This window comes from Leptonychotes weddellii, chromosome 10 (assembly GCF_054177405.1).
Source record: "Leptonychotes weddellii isolate Sample4059 chromosome 10, ASM5417740v2, whole genome shotgun sequence".
NCBI lineage: Eukaryota > Metazoa > Chordata > Mammalia > Carnivora > Phocidae > Leptonychotes > Leptonychotes weddellii.
The window spans coordinates 9,327,448-9,344,863 of record NC_138378.1 but is presented as its reverse complement, the minus strand read 5'-3'; the positions used below and the strand labels follow the sequence as shown (position 1 = coordinate 9,344,863).

Below are 17,416 nucleotides of genomic sequence, written 5' to 3'. Positions count from 1 at the left end.
TCTTCCGGGCGAGATGTGAAATACTCCATCACTCACATTAGTAGTCAGGGAGATAGATCCAAGGTGAAAATGCGAGAGAAAGCACTTGGTACCTGGCTTTTTAGTATGGATTTGGCGGGGGGGGGGGGGGGGGGGGGGGCGGGGTGTAGGGTAAATATTGAACTAACGAATAATACAGTAATAATGACAGCAATTATTTATGAAGTGGGTACTTTAGGGTCATATTGTTTATTAAAAGATTGAAACTCTCCAAAGATTAATAAATCATTGCCGTCATCCCCTCTAAGGGTCTCTGCTGTCTTGGGACCTTCCCCGCCATTCAGCAAACAAAGGGTTAAAACCTGGGCCAGCAGGGGAGTCTGTTGGGACCCTGCCCTTGCTGTTCTGATTGGTTGATGCTCAGTTATTAACTATTACTCCACATATTATGACGGTCATCCTTTTATCCGTGGAGTAGTTGAGACACAGGAAAGTGAAGTAAGTTACCTGCCTAAGGTCATGCAGCTAGCAAGTGGCAGAGCCAAAATTTGAACTCAGATCACTCAGATCTCAAGCTGTTGGCTTCTCCAGTGTAGAAGTGTCCTGGGCCCCATCATAGACACAGAAATAGACCTGGCCCTGTCCTAAAGGGGTGTACGACCCAATTAAGGAACGTTTGCAGTCAAGGTAGTTGGACGAGCATCTGGGAAAATAAGTGTTTCTCTCTGAAGTTCTAGGGAAGGAAGGAGAGACCTGAAGGCCTTGCTGGAGGTGGGCTGAGGGGGATTGACAGAAGGGCTTAGCCAGGCGGAGGGGCCCTTGGAAGGGTCTCTGACCAGTGCAGGCAGAAGGCAGTGCTGGCTTAAGAGCCTCCTGGCCGCCTGGGGACTGTTCTTCCTCTACTGGACGTGGACACATCACACCTTCGTTCCCCTGAGGCAAGGCAAGAAGCCCCCCATTCACCCTACAACTGAAAAAAAAAAATCAGCTGCTGCCTCAGTTTCCCTGACTCTACTGACGATGCTTGTACCCTTCACCTCCTCCCACACTGCTCTCTTTCCCTTCCAGGATATGTCAGGGAACAACATGGTACTGCAAAAAGAACCCAGGACCAGGGTCCGGTCTGCCTCCGCTCCCTCATCTGTCAAACGGTGTTATGAAGAACTGGGATAATATGAACGAGTTCCAGAGGCAACAGAGCATATGGTCAAGAGGCTGGATTCAAATTATGGCTCCTCCACTTCCCTGTTGGGTAACGGTTGGCCAGTTACTGCACCTCTCTGGGCTTCACTCCCCTCCTCCGTGAAGGAGACGATAATTGTACTTTCCACGCACGTACGTGCACCAGGCATTGTGCCGCTAACCTGCTGTGTGACCTCAGACAAAGTAGCTCTCTTGGTCCTCAACTGTCAGGCAATAATAACCTTTAGTGTGTGTTTACCTCATGGTCAGCACAGAGGTGAGGGTTTCGTGCGCACGATTTCATGGGACGCTCATGACAACCCCCCCGAGGTCCCCACCATCGTTATTCCCTGGTGCAGCTGAGGAAACAGGCTTTAGAAGCCATGATCTTAGCCCAATCTGTGCCACTGGGAAGCTCCAATAAGTTAAAAGAGCACCTTGGGGCGCCTGGGTGGCTCAGTTGGTTAAGCGACTGCCTTCGGCTCAGGTCGTGATCCTGGAGTCCCGGGATCGAGTCCCGCATCGGGCTCCCTGCTCAGCGGGGAGTCTGCTTCTCCCTCTGACCCTCCTCCCTCTCATGCTCTCTGTCTCTCAATCTCTCTCTCTCAAATAAATAAATAAAATCTTTAAAAAATATATTATTAAAAGAGCACCTTGAGAGATTTAAAGCACCGCATCCCTTCAAAGAATTTTTGCTATGAAATCCCGTGTCTATGTCACCGGGTTGTTGTTTTGCATCTTTAACCAAGTTGACCAAGTGCTGACTTGCGAGCATGACACCATAGTAGGGACCTTACCTGTGTTACCTCACTGAACCTCACAGCAACTTATAAGGGAGACATTATTATTGGCCCCATTTCACAGATGTAGAAACCGAGGCACAGAGAGGTTAAGTCACTTGCCCAAGATCACACAGTTGCAATGCGGCCAAGCAGGAATTCTAATCCAAGCAGAAGACTGGGAGTTTGGGTCTGGGAGTGAGCAGAGCTCATCCTGGGTTTGTTTATTCCTAAAATACTTTCCATCATCCCCCTTCAGATAAAACTGAACACACCTCTTTCAGCTCTTCAGTCTTTCCCAGGACCTTGACCTGGAGCTGCACAGCAAGGTCAGTATTTTCTTACCATGCAAATATTTCTATTCACTATTGCTGCCCCGCCCATCTGCATGCACACTTCAGGTCTGTTCCTAGGCTCATGGCGGTGTATGAGTTTCAAGGGCCATTCGGTTTTTCCCTCAGGAGACCCCGATGCAGGACACGGCTGAAGCCCTCATGTCGGTTGTCTCTGACGCCTGGAATTGTATTCTGGTGCCCAGCTGCCTTGGCATGCCAAGTGTGGTTTGCCGGGAACAATGTGGTACCCTGTCTCCCACATGCATACACACACCCTGGCACGCACATACTCACAATCCCTGCACACATGAGCTTGGGCCGGGGAGGGAAGGCAATGCACGTGCACACCCAAAATACACATACTTCAAAACCTGGGGAGAGCAGCAAGTTCATAAACCCAGAGCAGAGGTGTAGCCACCCCAATAAAATGTGAGGCTTGTGTTAGATCACACAGTGAAACAGAAGCCCAATTTCTCCTCCAAGCTCTCTGTTTCTCTCTCTCTTTCTGATAGAGCTAAATGTGGCATTAGTCTGTCCCCACCCCCACCATCATAACATCAAACACCATTTTCCGGTACGTATGACAGTAAAAACCAATTCGTGTCCATAAGGGATCTGTCAGCTGGCTGAGGGTATCGCTTGTGGTCATTGCTGTCATATGCTTGGCCACTGGCAGAGGACAGGATAAACTGGTACCCGTAAAAATGTTCAAAGCATTGGCAGGGTCTTGCTTTCAAAAGTGCAACTCAGCTAAAAATGTACGCCACTGAGGTCCGCTGTGGCAAAGCACACCATTTACCTAACCCAAGGCATTTGGCCTCATTTGGGTTTAAAAAAAAAAAAAAAAAAAGCCCTTCAGGTTTATTTACTGAAATTGTCATTTCTTTTCCCCCAGAACTTTAATCAGCCACACAGAGCACAAAACCTACATTCAACTCCGATTTTATGACACGAGGCTAACTCCTCCTACGCATATTTATTTCACTTAACTCTTGCAGTCCTGCCGGCTGGGCAGTGCCCCCCACTGCACGCGGGGCTGGCCTCTGAAAAACGCATCGCATTGCCTGGTTCCCGCTCTTAAAGCCCGCTTCATTAGCGTGCAGCCTAAAGCCCTCCGCAATCCCAACCAGATGGTTATTTTCATATCATATTCTCATACGTTAAGCCCCTCCCGTAAGATCCAAATAGTATGATTCCAGGGCGAACTCCAAGAGGAGGGGGAAAGACAGAAACGCGGAAAGCAGAGTGTAATCAGATCGCCAAACAAACTGATGGTACATTGCACTTAAAAGGGGGGGCCGGAGGACTGTATCCAACAGGCACATCAAAAAGGGGGAAAGAAAGTTGTTTAAATGTCCCCGGGTATCTGCTGCTCTGTTAAAAAGCAAAATCCTCATCACTCTATCTATTATACAGTCAAATGTCAAGCGTGTTCTCCTAAAAGAAGAAAAAAAGCTAAATGATGATGATGATGATGATGATGCAGCGGAATGGCATCTGCTGTCAGAAGCCCAGGGCTGGAAGGGTTAAGCAGCCAGCGGTTAGTAGCACGAATCTCTCCCACTGTGCCACGGAGGGGACAGTCCTTATGACAGAGCTGCCCAGGGAATCCCGCCTGGGGACGCCTTACTGCCCCCCGCAAAGTGGCCTCAAGCCGGCTGCCCGGGTCTCCCCTCCTTGGCCAGGACGAAGGCCCCTCTCCTCCTGCCCCTCTACCTGCGCGCCTAGGAGACCGCAGTCCCCGGGCCTCCCCGCGACCTCAGCCAGGAGCTCAAAGCGCTGCCCGAAAGGAGCAGAAGGGACAGGGCTGGGACGCGGGAGGACGAAAAGACGGAACCAGAAGGCGAGTCGCTTACCTTGGTCCACAGACCCCATGATGCGGAGGGGATGGCAGTGCCCCGGTCTGAACGCAGCCTCTCTCTGCATCTGGAGGGGATGGGGGCTCGGCGCGCCGTGGGAGAGGGAGAGCCGCGGGGGCCGTCCTCCCTAAAGCATGCTCGCCGGGCTGCCCCGGCCCAGGAGCCTGCGAGCGGCCCGGGAGCTGCGCGCCTGCCGCCTCCGGGCTCGGGCTCCCGGCTCCCGGCTCCCGGCTCCCGGCTCCCGGCTCCCGGCTCCCGGCTCGGGCTCCGGCTCGGTCTCCCGGCTCCCGGCTCGGGCTCGGGCTCGGGCTCCGGCTCCCGGCTCCCGGCTCCCGGCTCCCGGCTCCCGGCTCCCACCTCCCGCTCCCGCTCCTGCTCCCGCTCCCGCTCCCGGCGCGGCTGGGCGCTCGGGCTTACTCGAGAGGGAACGCGACTTCCTTCCCCGCGCTCCGTGTTTATAGGCTTTCAATGCAGTAAAATAACGGGATTCCCTCACTGTTTCCTCCTGTTTATCCAGCGCCATGGAAACCGCTGGATCCCGGCCATCTCCAAAACTAAGGGCTTTCCTGCAAACTTCACACTCAGGAATCCATGACGTCGCCTCCTCCGCGGCCAGCCAGCTCCGTGGCTCCCTCGGCCGCCAGCACAAGTCCCTGATTGTTCGGGAGAAAAGTCGGGGAGAGGGAGCAGGGGCGGGCAGCGGCGAGGACAAGGGGTGGGGGCTTGCAGGAGCCCCGCGGCCGTCTGCAAGGATGGCCCGGCCACCGCCTTCCCTAGCCGGCCGCAGCTCTTAGCAAACCGTGCCCCCCACGACTCCCAGGCCCCCCGTTTTGCAAGCAGGCCTCTCCCGGAGCGAGCTGCCCGGGGCTCAAACCCACAGCCCAGGTGCTCAAGGCCCCTGGACACTGACCCAGGGGCCCTTCCAGGTCCCTGGGGCCTCTCTGGCTGCCCCAATTTTTTTGTCTTCGGGGATGGTGGGGAGGAGGGAGGGGAGGAGAAAAGGGAGGGGAGGAGGGGGGAGGAGGGAAAAGAAATAAATAAGGGTGCCTTGTGTCAACTCTCCAACTCCAAGATTTTTTTTTCTTGAAGAGTTTATTTTTAGATTCATTTAGAAAACCCAAGGTTTCCAGTGATGCTCAGAGGCTCCAGCAATAAGGAAATGGCCAAAGAGACGCGGGAACCAGGCAACCCATGTGTTTACACATGCTCTGAATAAACAGGAAAATAAAGGGAAGGGATGTCATGAACTTTGCACACTCCCCAGAAGAAGGTCCGTGGGATGCCACGCGTGGCTCCCATCAATGGGCCACAGACCCCGGTAGGTGTGTCGGGGTGGGGGGAGGTGCCATTGTCAAGATGCTCTTTCTCAGTGTCGCCCAGCTCGGCCTCTCACCTGCGCGCCGGGTGCGAGACACTCCGGGCCCAGAGATAAAAAGCCAGCTTTGACAGTGGCCACTGCAGATACTGTTGATCAGACTGTGGGTAGCACCAAGGCCGGTGACTCATCGGCACCCCCACCCCCTCACAGACAGACTGGAACTTTAAGAGCACTGAAAGTCGCTGGCTCCATCTGGGGGACCACTCTGTTTTCCAGGCCTCGGCTCTCAGACATGACCACTTCTGCTGCAGATGCTGACCCTCGAAGAGCCACTGGGGAAAGCCCTCACCCCCGCCCAGCCTCACCCCCCCACCTCACCTGGAAGCCAGCATCAACCCGCGAGGCCTCCAGCGGTCGGATGTACGGGTCTCCGTGCCCCCCTCCTGTGCGCCCGGCCTTGTACTCCCTTACCTTGAATTCCTTGCAGCCGCCCCGCAAGCAGGGGGTCCTTCTCCCCGACGTTCCAAAAGGGAAACCGAGGCACACCGAGGGCAGATGAACTTACCTGTTGCTTTACTTGGCAAATACTGGAGTGCAGCCCGTAAGGCAGGGAGGAGATTCTTTTCAGTGAGCCTATTGAGGAAGCTCGATTCCCTGAGGACTCTGCACCCCCTCATCAGAGGCAAGAACAGGGTGACCAACCGTCCTGGTGTGCCGGGATTGAGGAGGTTCCCAGGATGCAGGACTTTCAGTTTCAAAACTGGGAGAGTCTTGAGCAAGCCAACGGATGACCAAGTTGGTCATCCTCAGCATGAATGAAACTCGACATTCAACTTCCTTTCGCTGCCATCCGGACAGCAGGCGGACTGTGAGCCACTGTCTTCTGAGGACAATCACTCTGCACAGAAATACTATGAATAGCAAGCCCTGATTCGGCACCTACTGTGTGCCTGGCCCTGAGCTAGAGTCTATAGATTCCTGCTCTTGACCCTCCGCAAAGTAATACCCTGACCCTGGGAGGGCTTGGCCCTGCGTTGTCTGAGCTGTTCGCCACGAGCCACAAGCAGCTATTAAAATGGAAAATAATTAACAAATAAAACACACACATCAGGTCTTTGGTTGCATGCACCACACTTCAGGTGCTCAAAAGCCACACGCAGCTATTTGCTACCGAGTTGTACAGTGCAGCAGAATAGAAGGCTTACCTCACTGTAGAAAGTTCTATCGGGCAGCATTGGGTCGGATGACCTGAGAGACAGGATAAAGAGCTCTAGAATCAGACTCTTGGCTCTGCCACAGTCACTTACCCACTCTATAAAATGGGGACACTATTAATGCCTTACTCAGAGTTGACATAAGAACGTGATGCTAACAACAGGAAGCCATATAATAAGTGCTTGAAATATATACTAAAACAAAACAAGGGGCGCCTGGGTGGCTCAGTCGGTTAAGTGTCTGCCTTCAGCTCAGGTCATGATCTCAGGGTCCTGGAACCAAGCCCTCAGTAGAGCTCCCTGCTCAGCGGGGAGTCTGCTTCTCCTTTTCCCTCTGCCTCTCCCTCTCCCGCTTGTGCCCTCTCTCTCTCTCAAATAATTTTTTTAAAAAAATCTGTAATAAAATGAAACAAAACAAACAAAAAAAAAACCTTCCCATAGTCAAATTGGGAATAGTGCTTAAGCCAGGATTGAGATTGTTTGACCCTGCAGTCCATGCCCTTGACCTCCAAAAGCCTCCCTTTATTAAACAACTATGCTATCTAGGTCATGCAAGAGATTCTTTGCAGGATCTCGTTGTTCGTCTTGCCTTCCCACTGGGCTTGATGCTGTGAGCCCCATTGACAGATGAGCAAACTGAGGCTCAGTGAGTTGATGTTCACACCACCAGCCTAGACTGGAACCCAACTCTGTTTGGCAGCAAAGCCCATGTTCTTGGCACCACGGCCCCTGCTCCCAGAGGCCTCCCTGGGAGCTGAGGTCTTAGAGGCCAGAAGCAAGGCAGGAAACTAGCACGCTGGGCCCTCTTCTGCCAGACTCATTATCGGGGATAATTTTAGACTCAGTCCCACCCAGGCTCAGGCCTCGGAGGCGAGTCCCCATCTCCACAGGTGCCCAGTGCTGCTGAGAGGGGGCCGCCTTCTGGAACTCGGTAGAAGTAGCATTAGCCACATTTTTATGGAGCCCACTCTTTGTCACAGTTAAGCATTTTTCCCTTTTAAATCACTCTCATACTGCAAGGATTGGAGCCGGGGGAGTCGAGGCTGAGTCACCTAATTTGCCCTTATGGGCTGCAGCTTTGGGCTTCTTAGTTTAGCTGTTCGGTTCCTCAGACAATTTCTTTCCTCTCCCAGTGCCAGGGCAAGAAATATTTTGTCCTTTTGAACTGAACCACCCACTGTTTTTCACTTCTCTCGAGCACTCTCCCTTTTTTTAAGGGATGCTCGGAGGGGGGTGGGTGGGGAGCTTCCGCCCACTAAATTATCCACGAAAACTCCCAAAATAGAAGCTCTCAGCTGGGGTGGGAACGGGCCAGCATATGAGGAAAAAGCGAAAAAGAAGCTGAATCAAAGCAAATAGAAGGAGTCCAGGTGGCCGTGGGGAGAAAGGCCCGGGGAGACTGCAAGACATCTGGGCTGCAGGAGACCTTGAATCACCGGGGAAGCCTTTTATTAGACTCTCTTCCCCCCCGACAGCCCCATAAATAAGAAACACAGGTATTTCTGCTGAGACGCCACTTACTGGGCCTGTCCCCAACAACTGATTCAACACCAGGAATATTTAGAAGGATTTGGGCATTTTTCCTGAGGGCACCTCAGTGGTCCTCCGGCTGCAATTATAGCTCAAGTGTCACCTCCGTCTGCCGGTCACCTTGACCTGTGGCCCCTTCCTGCCGAAAGGCAGACAGCAGGGGAGAAGGGGGCTGGACCGCCACATGTCCCAAGCACAGAGAGCGGGGCAGACACAGGTGTATGCAAACCAGAATTGCGAGGTTTGTGGATCTCTCCACCCCAGTGGACATGCATTGAGCACTTACTGTACGGCAGGAATGAACTCACCGAATCGTCACCACAACCCTGTGATTATCATTTTGCAGAGGACAAAGCTCCAGCACAGAGGGGTTATGCAGCTTGCTCCGGGTTGCACAGCCAGTAAGCGGCAGAAGGGAGATGTGAACCCCGAACCACCTGGCTCGAGAGCCCATGTTCTGACCCACCAGGCTACACTGCCTCTTATTTGCCCTGAGGAACTCCCCCCGCCCCAAATACCTATTCACCTACCAGTCAACGCCATGCACCTAGCGCCGGTGAGTGGTGGGAATGGGGTGGGGACACAACTGGAGGTCATGGGCCTTGCCTTGAACTTGGCTGAGAAGGCCCCCGCCACGCCAAGGGAGTACTGGGGAACCGTAGCAGCACTGGGACTGTCCGAGGGGACCGTAAATGCTGGAGGCCTCAAGGATGGAGGTCAGGGGCTGCCTTCGGCTCAGGTCATGATCCCGGAGTCCTGGGATCGAGTCCCACATCAGGCTCCCGGCTCAGCAGGGAGCCTGCTTCTCCCTCTGACCCTATCCCCTCTCATGCTGTTTCTCTCTCTCTCTCTCTCTCAAATAAATAAATAAATAAAATCTTAAAAAAAAAAAGGATGGAGGTCAGGGGGCTGGTGAGCTTTGCCCAGGCCTCTCTACCTCCCAGCTCCCTCAGTCAGGAGCCCGGTGGTCGCCCTCCTTAACTCTGTCCCTCCCTCCGCCGCCACACTTCCCCTCCTACAAAGCCCTTGAATCCGTCCACCTCGCTTCCTCCCCACACTACCAGCCCTGCTGGGACACCCCCATACCCCCTCCTCGCTGCTGTCCCTGTTTCTCTCCTATGCCTGCCCCCTACTTAAGTCCACGCTGTCCTGCATGCTCTTTCCTAAACTTCAGAGTCGAAAGGGGGCACCCCATCCTCTCATTCTCCCCTGCTTAAGACCCTCCATGGGGCTATAATTGCCTTCCGAATCAAGTCCAAAATCCCATGTGTGGCTTAAAGACCTATAAATCTTCTCGACCCCTTCCAGCCACAGGGCTCACCTCTGAGCCCCTTGAGCCCCGTGTTCCTGCCCTTGGGAAATACTCAGAGCCCCACATCCTCAGCGTCCTGCCCTGCTGCCTGGCCTTCCACCACGCCGCTGCTCTTTCTGGGCTCCCGTCCCCTTGTCCCCATTCCTCTCTCCACTCCGGTCACCCCGCCAGCCTCCGGGGCCTGCCCTGGAGCTGTACCTACTTCTCCAGGAGCCAGGAGGAGCTGAGGACACTGCATTGCCTAAAGTTCTAAGTGCAGGGCCTGGTAACATAAGCACTCGGTCGTTGTACTAAAACTACCATCTTGCCACTGTGGACAGCAGTTATAGGAGCTCCCAGATCCACCAAAAATGCCATTTCAGAGGCTCCCCAGCCTCCACCACAGAGGTCCTGGCCACCCTCCCCGAAGGTCCCAGGGTGTCCCCCCCCCCGGGGGGGTCCCGCTCTCATGCAGTCCCCTCCCGCCCTGTGCCACCCTGGGATCTTGCCCAAATGGTGGTATGTGGCTCCTGCAGCCGGGTCATAGAGACATGCGGTTTCTGCCTTGCTTTCCTGGGTCCCTCCCTCTGGGGCAGCCTGCTGCCATGTTGTCAGGACACACGGGCGGCCTCTGGAAAGCCTCCTGTCAATGGCCACGTCTTCAGATGATGGGGACACATCACCCACCTAAGCTGCTCCTGCCCCACGGAAACTGAGGTCATTCACATTTGTTTTTTAAAGCCATTGAGTTTGGAGGGAACAACCAATAGCTAACACATCGGCCTCTAAGACCCGGTCCTACCCATCTGACCGACCCCATCTCCCCCACTGTCCCATCCCAGCCTCCCTGTCCTTCCCCGGCCTGGCCCCACCATGTGGCCCTTGTGCTGACTTACCCCTCTGCCTGGAACCCTTTGTCCCCCGCTCCCTCATGGCCGGCTTCTGGCATCTTCTTATTCCCCGTTCTCATGTCATCCTCTGAATGTGTTCTATGACCCTCATCTTGGAAATAGGGTCCTCTACCCTACAGCTCAACCCCACCCCACAAATCTCAACCTCAACACCCTGTTGAATTTCTGTATAGTATTTGCCACTTACCACAAATAAATTGTATATTCATCCGTGTCGTGTATGTCTCCCCTGCCTCGCACCTCAAATAGCGATTCCACCAGGGCAGTAACTTTGTCCTACCCACTGCTGTCTCCTGGGCACCTAGAATGATATGGTTGGGCCTCCAAAAGGTTTGTTGAGTGAATAATATGAAATTATCTCATCTGTTTGTTTGCTTGGTTATGACTCATCTCCCCACTGGACTGGGAGGCTAAGGGCATGCCCGTCTTATGTGGGGCTCGGGGTGACGTCTGGAACTGGTGGGTGCTCAGTAAATAATCCTATCTCCTGTCTACTAAGTGATGTCTATGCACTCACTCATTGTCCTCACAAAAACTCTGGGGGTGAAGATGACTATTCCCATTTTGCAGGGAAGGAAACTGAGGCACAGAGACTCCAGGCAGCAGACAGAGTGTGAACTTGGACCACAGCAGCCGACTCCAGAGTCACGTCTCTAGATACTCTCAATGTTTGTTCCATGAATGGCAGGGAGACATGTCTGTCCGGCCACCTTCTCGGCTGGCGGGGGAGGCCCCTCACCCCATCACGTGGCCGCGGAGGTGGATGAGATGCTCCCCGGGGTTGGCAGGGCAGAAGGAACGAGGCGGTGGCTGAACAGCTGGAGAGGCTTTCCCCGTTTCCAAGGGATGGAAAGGTTCACCTCATCTGGAAAGAACTCCCAGTTCTGTGGTCGTGGCAAAGAGCAAGGTGTCTCCCCTGCCCGGTCCATTTCAAAATACATTGTCTTGCTTTTAATAGCCTCCCCGATCTGCTCTTGGAGGTTCTCATGACTGACTGTTCCCAAAATAATACCCAGCACCGCTTTTTCCAACTCAGAAGTGCTGAATCTTGCTACCTCCCCATCAGCCACTGGCTGCCACCGAGAGCTCTGGTAATCCCAGGGTCCCCCAAGCCGGAATGTGACCCAACAGGGAGGTTTCCAAGGCATTTGGAGAGAACCCTGGACGTTCCCTGCCAGCTCATCGGCCTGCTGACAGCAAGTTTCCAGGGAGAGCCTGCCCCTCTGCGGGGCTCCCTCTGCTGCTCCAAGATCACTGAGCCGGGATGCGGCAGGAGGCCAAAGGCGGCCCTCCGAATGCCCCGGGGGCCCTCAGGGATGGGGAAGATTTTCCTAGAAGCTGGAGAGCTGACGTGGAGTGAGAAGGAATCAGCTTGGCTTGCCTTTCTCCCTCTGCGGGCAGAAGAAAAAGAAAGGGGGAGAAGGAAAGGCTTATCTCGTTTGCATTTTTCTGAGAGCTAAGCTGGAAAGAGTCAGGCCTTCCGTCTGTTAAAAGAAGGACTGAGGTGCATATAAGTCGAATTTTATGCCTCATCCGTAAAAAATCAAATGGGCTATCTTGTTGCTTTGTTTATGTATTCAACAGACATTGTCACAGACCTGCAATCTTCTGGGCACTGGGGATGCAGCTGTGAGCAAGAGATGCAGATGCTAAAAAAAAAAAAAGAGAGAGAGAGAGATGCAGATGCTGTCTCTACTGAGCTCACAGTCCACGGGGGGAGATCAAAAGTGGGCACATGAATACAGAAGACACCGTTGTGTGGCAATACGTGCCAAGAAAAAAACAAAGTGGAACAAGAAGCTAGAGAGGGAAGGGGGAAGGGGATGGTTTCAGCCAGGATGGTCAGGGAAGGCTTCACTGAGGAGGTGGCACTGAGCAGAGTAAAACAGGAGAACTGGTTATGCAGATAGTTGGGGAAACACACTGACAACAGAAGAAACAGCATGTGCAAAGGCCCTGAGGCAGCATCCTCTATGGTGGTGAGCCTGCTGTCACTGGAAGTATTCATTCCTTCATGCATTTGACAGGCTTCCTGGGCACCTGCCATGTGACCCTGAACTTGCTGCTGGGGACACAGTGAGGAAACAAGACAGACAGTACATGTCTTCAGGGAGCTCTCCATCCAGTGGGGGCAAGAGAGGTCAACACACATTACAAAGCAGGTTGCTAGTCCTGCTAAGGGAGAGGCTTGGGGAGCCACAAAACTCATGGGAGAGCCACATAACCTAGTCACACTTGCCTTCACGAACAGTGTCATCTACATGGTGTCAATAATAGTCACTAAAATTTATTGTTTATTCTACACTCTGCCTTATTCCAAGTGTTTGACATGTATTAACTCATCTAGTCCTTATAATCTTTGAAAGAAGTTCAAATATTTTCCCTTTTCAAAGATGATGAACAAGGTTAAATGACTTGACCTAGGTCACATGGTGAAAAGGCCTGGAATCAAACTCTTAAAGGGATAGGACATACTCTCTATTTCCCCTTCTTCCCTTCCTGCTAAAATGGGGACTCAAGGTGCTCAAGCAGCCATTTTGGGGCCATGAGGTAGAAACTGTGTTAAGGAAGACAAAGTTGCCAGCTAAGAAGGAGTTCAGGTCCCTGAGGATCATGGGGCCTCCATCTCAACCCTGGATCTCCTAACCAGGTTCTTTTGTAAGAGAAAAATAAATATTTAACTTGGTTAGGCCACTGTTATTTGGGGATCTTCAGTATAACAACTAAACTTGTCCTAACCAACGTGGATTTTATTGTAAGAGTACAAAGACCTCAAGTATAGAGACATTGAGTAATGTGATCACATAGGCACGTCAGAAAGATGGCCATAAGTTGGGTTAAGAGTCAGGCTCCAGAGCCAGCTGGCCTAGGTACCAAGCCTAGCTCTGCTTCTCCCTAACTTTGTGATCTTAGGTGAGTTACTTAACTGCTCTGTACCTCGGTTTCCTTATCCACACAGTGGGCATAGTGTTACCCAACTGGAGAGCTGCTGTGGGGAGTTAGCACATGTAGGGGCATTTAAAATAGTACCTGGCATGGGGCGCCCAGGTGGCGCAGTTGGTTACGCGTCTGACTCTTGGTTTCAGCTCAGGTCATGATCTCAGGGTCGTGAGATCAAGCCCCACGTCGGGCTCTGCGCTCCGCATGGAGTCGACTTCAGAGTCTCTCTCCCTCTCCCTCTTGCTCGCATTCTCTCTCTCTCAAATAAATAAATAAAATCTTTTAAAGTAAAATAAAACAAAATAGCTGCTGGCACATATGAGGGAGGCTTAGGGTGCAGGAGAGCTCCCTCAGGGAGAGCTGGAAAAGCCTGCTGGCACTTGCCTCGCCCAGGAGGCATTGGTGGTCACCTGGGAGCCCAGAGAGATGTCTGGAGCCAGCCCCGAGCCTTTATTTGCAGGCAAGGGAAATGGGCTGCGAGGGAGAACACCTGGATGGGGGCAGTCATCAGGAACAAAGCCGCTGGGCCGTGGGGAGCCGTATCTAGAGTGGGGTGCAGACTGGACCATGTTGCAGAAAGCCACCTCAGCACAATCCAGCCCAGGAAGCCATGCCTGGGAGCCTCTTGCGGAAACGGGGCAGGCCCCCTGCCGGGAGAAGCGTGCTGCACTTCCCCCACCCCCCCACCCCCCGCCGGCGGGCTCCCTAGAAGATAAGAAACCCAAGCTTCCTGAGGATATGCTCTGAACCTTCCCGCTGGCTCCTCTGGGCTTGTCAAAATATTTCTTTGTGGAGCCATCCCTGGTTTTCCATTAATAAAAGTATTTTTGGGCTCCTGGCAACAATGAGTGAGTGTTACAAAAGAGGTCGGGCCTTCCAAGGTAAACACAGCTCATCCCAGCCCTGGTTGGTGGCTCTGGGCCACTGAGCAGAGGAGCTGTTGTTCTTACTCTGGGCCTCTCTGCCTTCTGAGCCGTGATCGGGTTCAGGGAGCGCAGGCTCTGGGGCCATCAGCCTCTGCGGGGAAGACAGAGCCTCATGCTACAGCAGAAGCACAGGGCCACTGCTGTTCAGGATCCCTGGCCTTTCCTCATGCAAAGCATGCCCCATCTATTTATAGGAAATGCTGGCACCGTCCAGACTAATCTGGACGACGGCAATCACACCAACAGTTGGCTGGGCAGAGGATGGGGGGTAGGGGGCCTGTCCACTACGAAAGGCAACAGAGATGTTCTGCATTGGCTGATTGAACTGTACACTTAAAGCCTGCGTCTCGTTGTACATAAATTAAAATTTAGTAAAGCTGACTTTAAAAAAAAAAAATACCAGCTTTCTGACTCAGGGTGCTAATTCTTCCTACAATTTCTTTGGTCTAAGTCAGGGGTTGACAAACTATTACCAAATATGGCCCGTTGCCTGGTTTTATAAATAAAGTTTTATTGGAATGCAGACATGCACATTAATTTATGGATTGTCTATGGCCGTGTTCACGATCAAATGGCAGAGTGGTACGACTGACTTGCAACAGAGACCATGTGGCCTACAGAGCTGAAAATATCTTCTATCTGGCCCTTCACAAAGTTTGTTAACCCAGCTCTAGAGAAAAACTAGGAGCTGAATACTCCTTTGGATGCATCTGTTTTCAGGACTGAATGCACCCAACCTCCTAATCTCTTTATCCCCAAAGGGCTCCAGGCCCCAGCTCACGTGTGCGCCTGGCAGCTTCTCCCAGTGGCAGACAGATGTGGGAAGATCCAAGTCCTCTGGAAGGTCTCTCGATTTGCCCCATTTGGGAACCATCTGACGTGGCTTCAGAAGTTCCTTCTGCAGCCCAGGTTTTAATGTCTGGGAGCTTGAGCGGGTGAATCGAGCATCAGGAAGACGGTCCTCACACAGAACCCGGTCCCATGCAGCCGGAGATGGTAGCGTGGTGGTGCTCCCTGCAGAGTCTTTATATTCCATGAATTAGGTTTCTCTCTGTCCTTCCTTCCTTTCCCTCCTTCCATCCTTCTCTCTTTCATTCCTTCCTTTTGCAAAGACACTGCCGTCGACCGAATTGGTTACATGGGCCAGAGTCTCTCAAAGTGACTCTTTTTCATGGCACTGACTCAACCTGGAGTCGGGAAGTAGTGTAAAATTGCATTGTCATTAGCTACAAGAGTAACAGGAAAATGAAAAAACAAAATGGGGGCTGTGAGCAAAAGGCTCTAGGGAGGGCCTGCCTCCCACCGACCTCTCTCCTCCAACCTGAAGTCAGAGCATGGAACGCAGGAGACAGACTGTCTCAAGGTCCCAAACCTGAACAGTCTTGAAGCTCTGACTGGGGGTGGGGGGCGGGGCGGCAAGAGGGACCTTATGCCACGCTGCTGGGGGATCCTTCTGCGGGCAGTTCACTCTAAATACTCATCAGCTTTGCCCCTAGTCCCTAACGTCCCTGCCCGCTTCTGGAATAAGTACTCCAATTCTTATTTTGGGATCAGACCTTTCTGACTCTCCACTCATGCAGTTCAGGAGGGGCTGACTCTATCCCCAGCTCTTGGGACAAGCAAGGGACCCAGGTCCAGCTAATCAGCATTCAGAATGATTGGCTCAGGCCACTGAGAATCAGTCCCGGGACTTTAGTTTGAACGGTTGGAAAAGAGAATCCCACTCACACAATATGTTCTCTCTTTCCTCCTGAGATGGAAGGATATTTGCCTGGAATCGTTATCAGCCCTCTTGATGCCTTGTGTCCTATATAGCAAGATGTCAGAGGATGTAAGCAACACAGAGAAAGGCCAAGAGACTGAAAGAGATTAAGTGCTGCTGACATCTGAGCCCCTGAATCCAGCCATACCTGCAGCCAGAGGAAACTTCATTAGCTTCTCGTGTATATGAAAACATTTCTTTTTCACTTAAGCCACTTTGAATTAGGTTTTCTATCATTTGCAACATCTCCTCTTTCATCCACTAGAGTCTGAAAGCTGGAAATGGTGCCCCAGTTGCTTGCTGCCCAGAAGGACAAGGGCAAACAAAGGGAAATGCAGAGAAATGGAGCCAGAGCTTTGATCACACCATTCCTGAAACCCACCTTACTGCTGACGTTCCTGATGATGAGATCACACACTTCCTCTGCAGGAAGTCAGTTTAAGCCAGTTTGAGTCAGGTTTTGCATTACTTATGGCCAAAAGTGTCCCAAGTGGCAAACTCCGTTTTCTTACGTGTAACACAGAGATGATCACACGTATCTCAAATAGCAGCTGTGAGGAATAGAGACCAGCATAAGGGCTCCAGCCCAGAGCTGACAGGCAAAGCAGAAGCTCTGCAGGTGGTTCCCATCAAGTCTCTGACTTATCCTCTCCCCATCCCTCACAGTGGGCCCCACACCAGGCAGGCTGGTGGTCATGTCATTATTGACTCTGGAGGGTAGGACGGGACCCTCCGTGTGCCATGGTCGCTGGTTCCTCAGACGGAGTCAAGGGCGACACTTCCAGGGTGGGCCAGGAGACAACCAGGGTTGGGACCTCACCCAGGCCCCAGGTAGTGTGTGTCATTCACCCTCCTTCTGATAAGACAGCCCCACAAATCTCTCTCTGGCAGCCCACCCCTTCCCCTCCCTCATCTACACCCTTGGAGGGGCTTCATCCCCGATTTAAAGTTGGGTCATGTGCAGACAAGATGGCGGGCTCCCAGCAAGCTGCTGTCAAGGGGTGAGACCTGGTGTGCCTAGAAGCAGATTGGAAAAGCAAGTTTCTCTCCAAAACCTTGTTTTCATACCACCTGATAAGCATCTTGATTCACCACGGCGGAAGCAGCAGGAAAAGGGCGATATCAAAGAGAATGATCTTGAAACATTTACCCAAATGGAGCTTTCTCCTGGGTTTGTCATAAATCTACATAATCTTCCTTCCAGGTTCCTGTCACTGCCAAGTAGAGCTTGCTTTGACATCTGCCAGGGGGAGGATGCTATGTACCCTCCTGTGGACACAGCAAACGCGCCCTCCGTCAGATCCTGGACGTGACGATGCAGACACACACGACCACGTGCTGGAACCGGAACGAGAGGGGAACACCTTGGGCAGGAACCCATCATGGAACA

At 52.6% G+C, this 17,416-nt stretch overlaps 1 protein-coding gene across 1 annotated transcript in view; it reads right to left on the bottom strand.

Annotated features, from left to right (window-relative positions):
- The window catches only part of NFATC2 (nuclear factor of activated T cells 2), a 154,465-nt gene extending 149,998 nt beyond the window's left edge, over positions 1 to 4,467 (bottom strand). Inside the window, exon 1 of the mRNA XM_081832582.1 lies at positions 4,132 to 4,467. The gene's annotated coding sequence lies outside the window, so the exon portion shown is untranslated. The remainder of the gene's footprint in view (positions 1 to 4,131) is intronic.
- Positions 4,468 to 17,416: the final 12,949 nt, after the last annotated feature.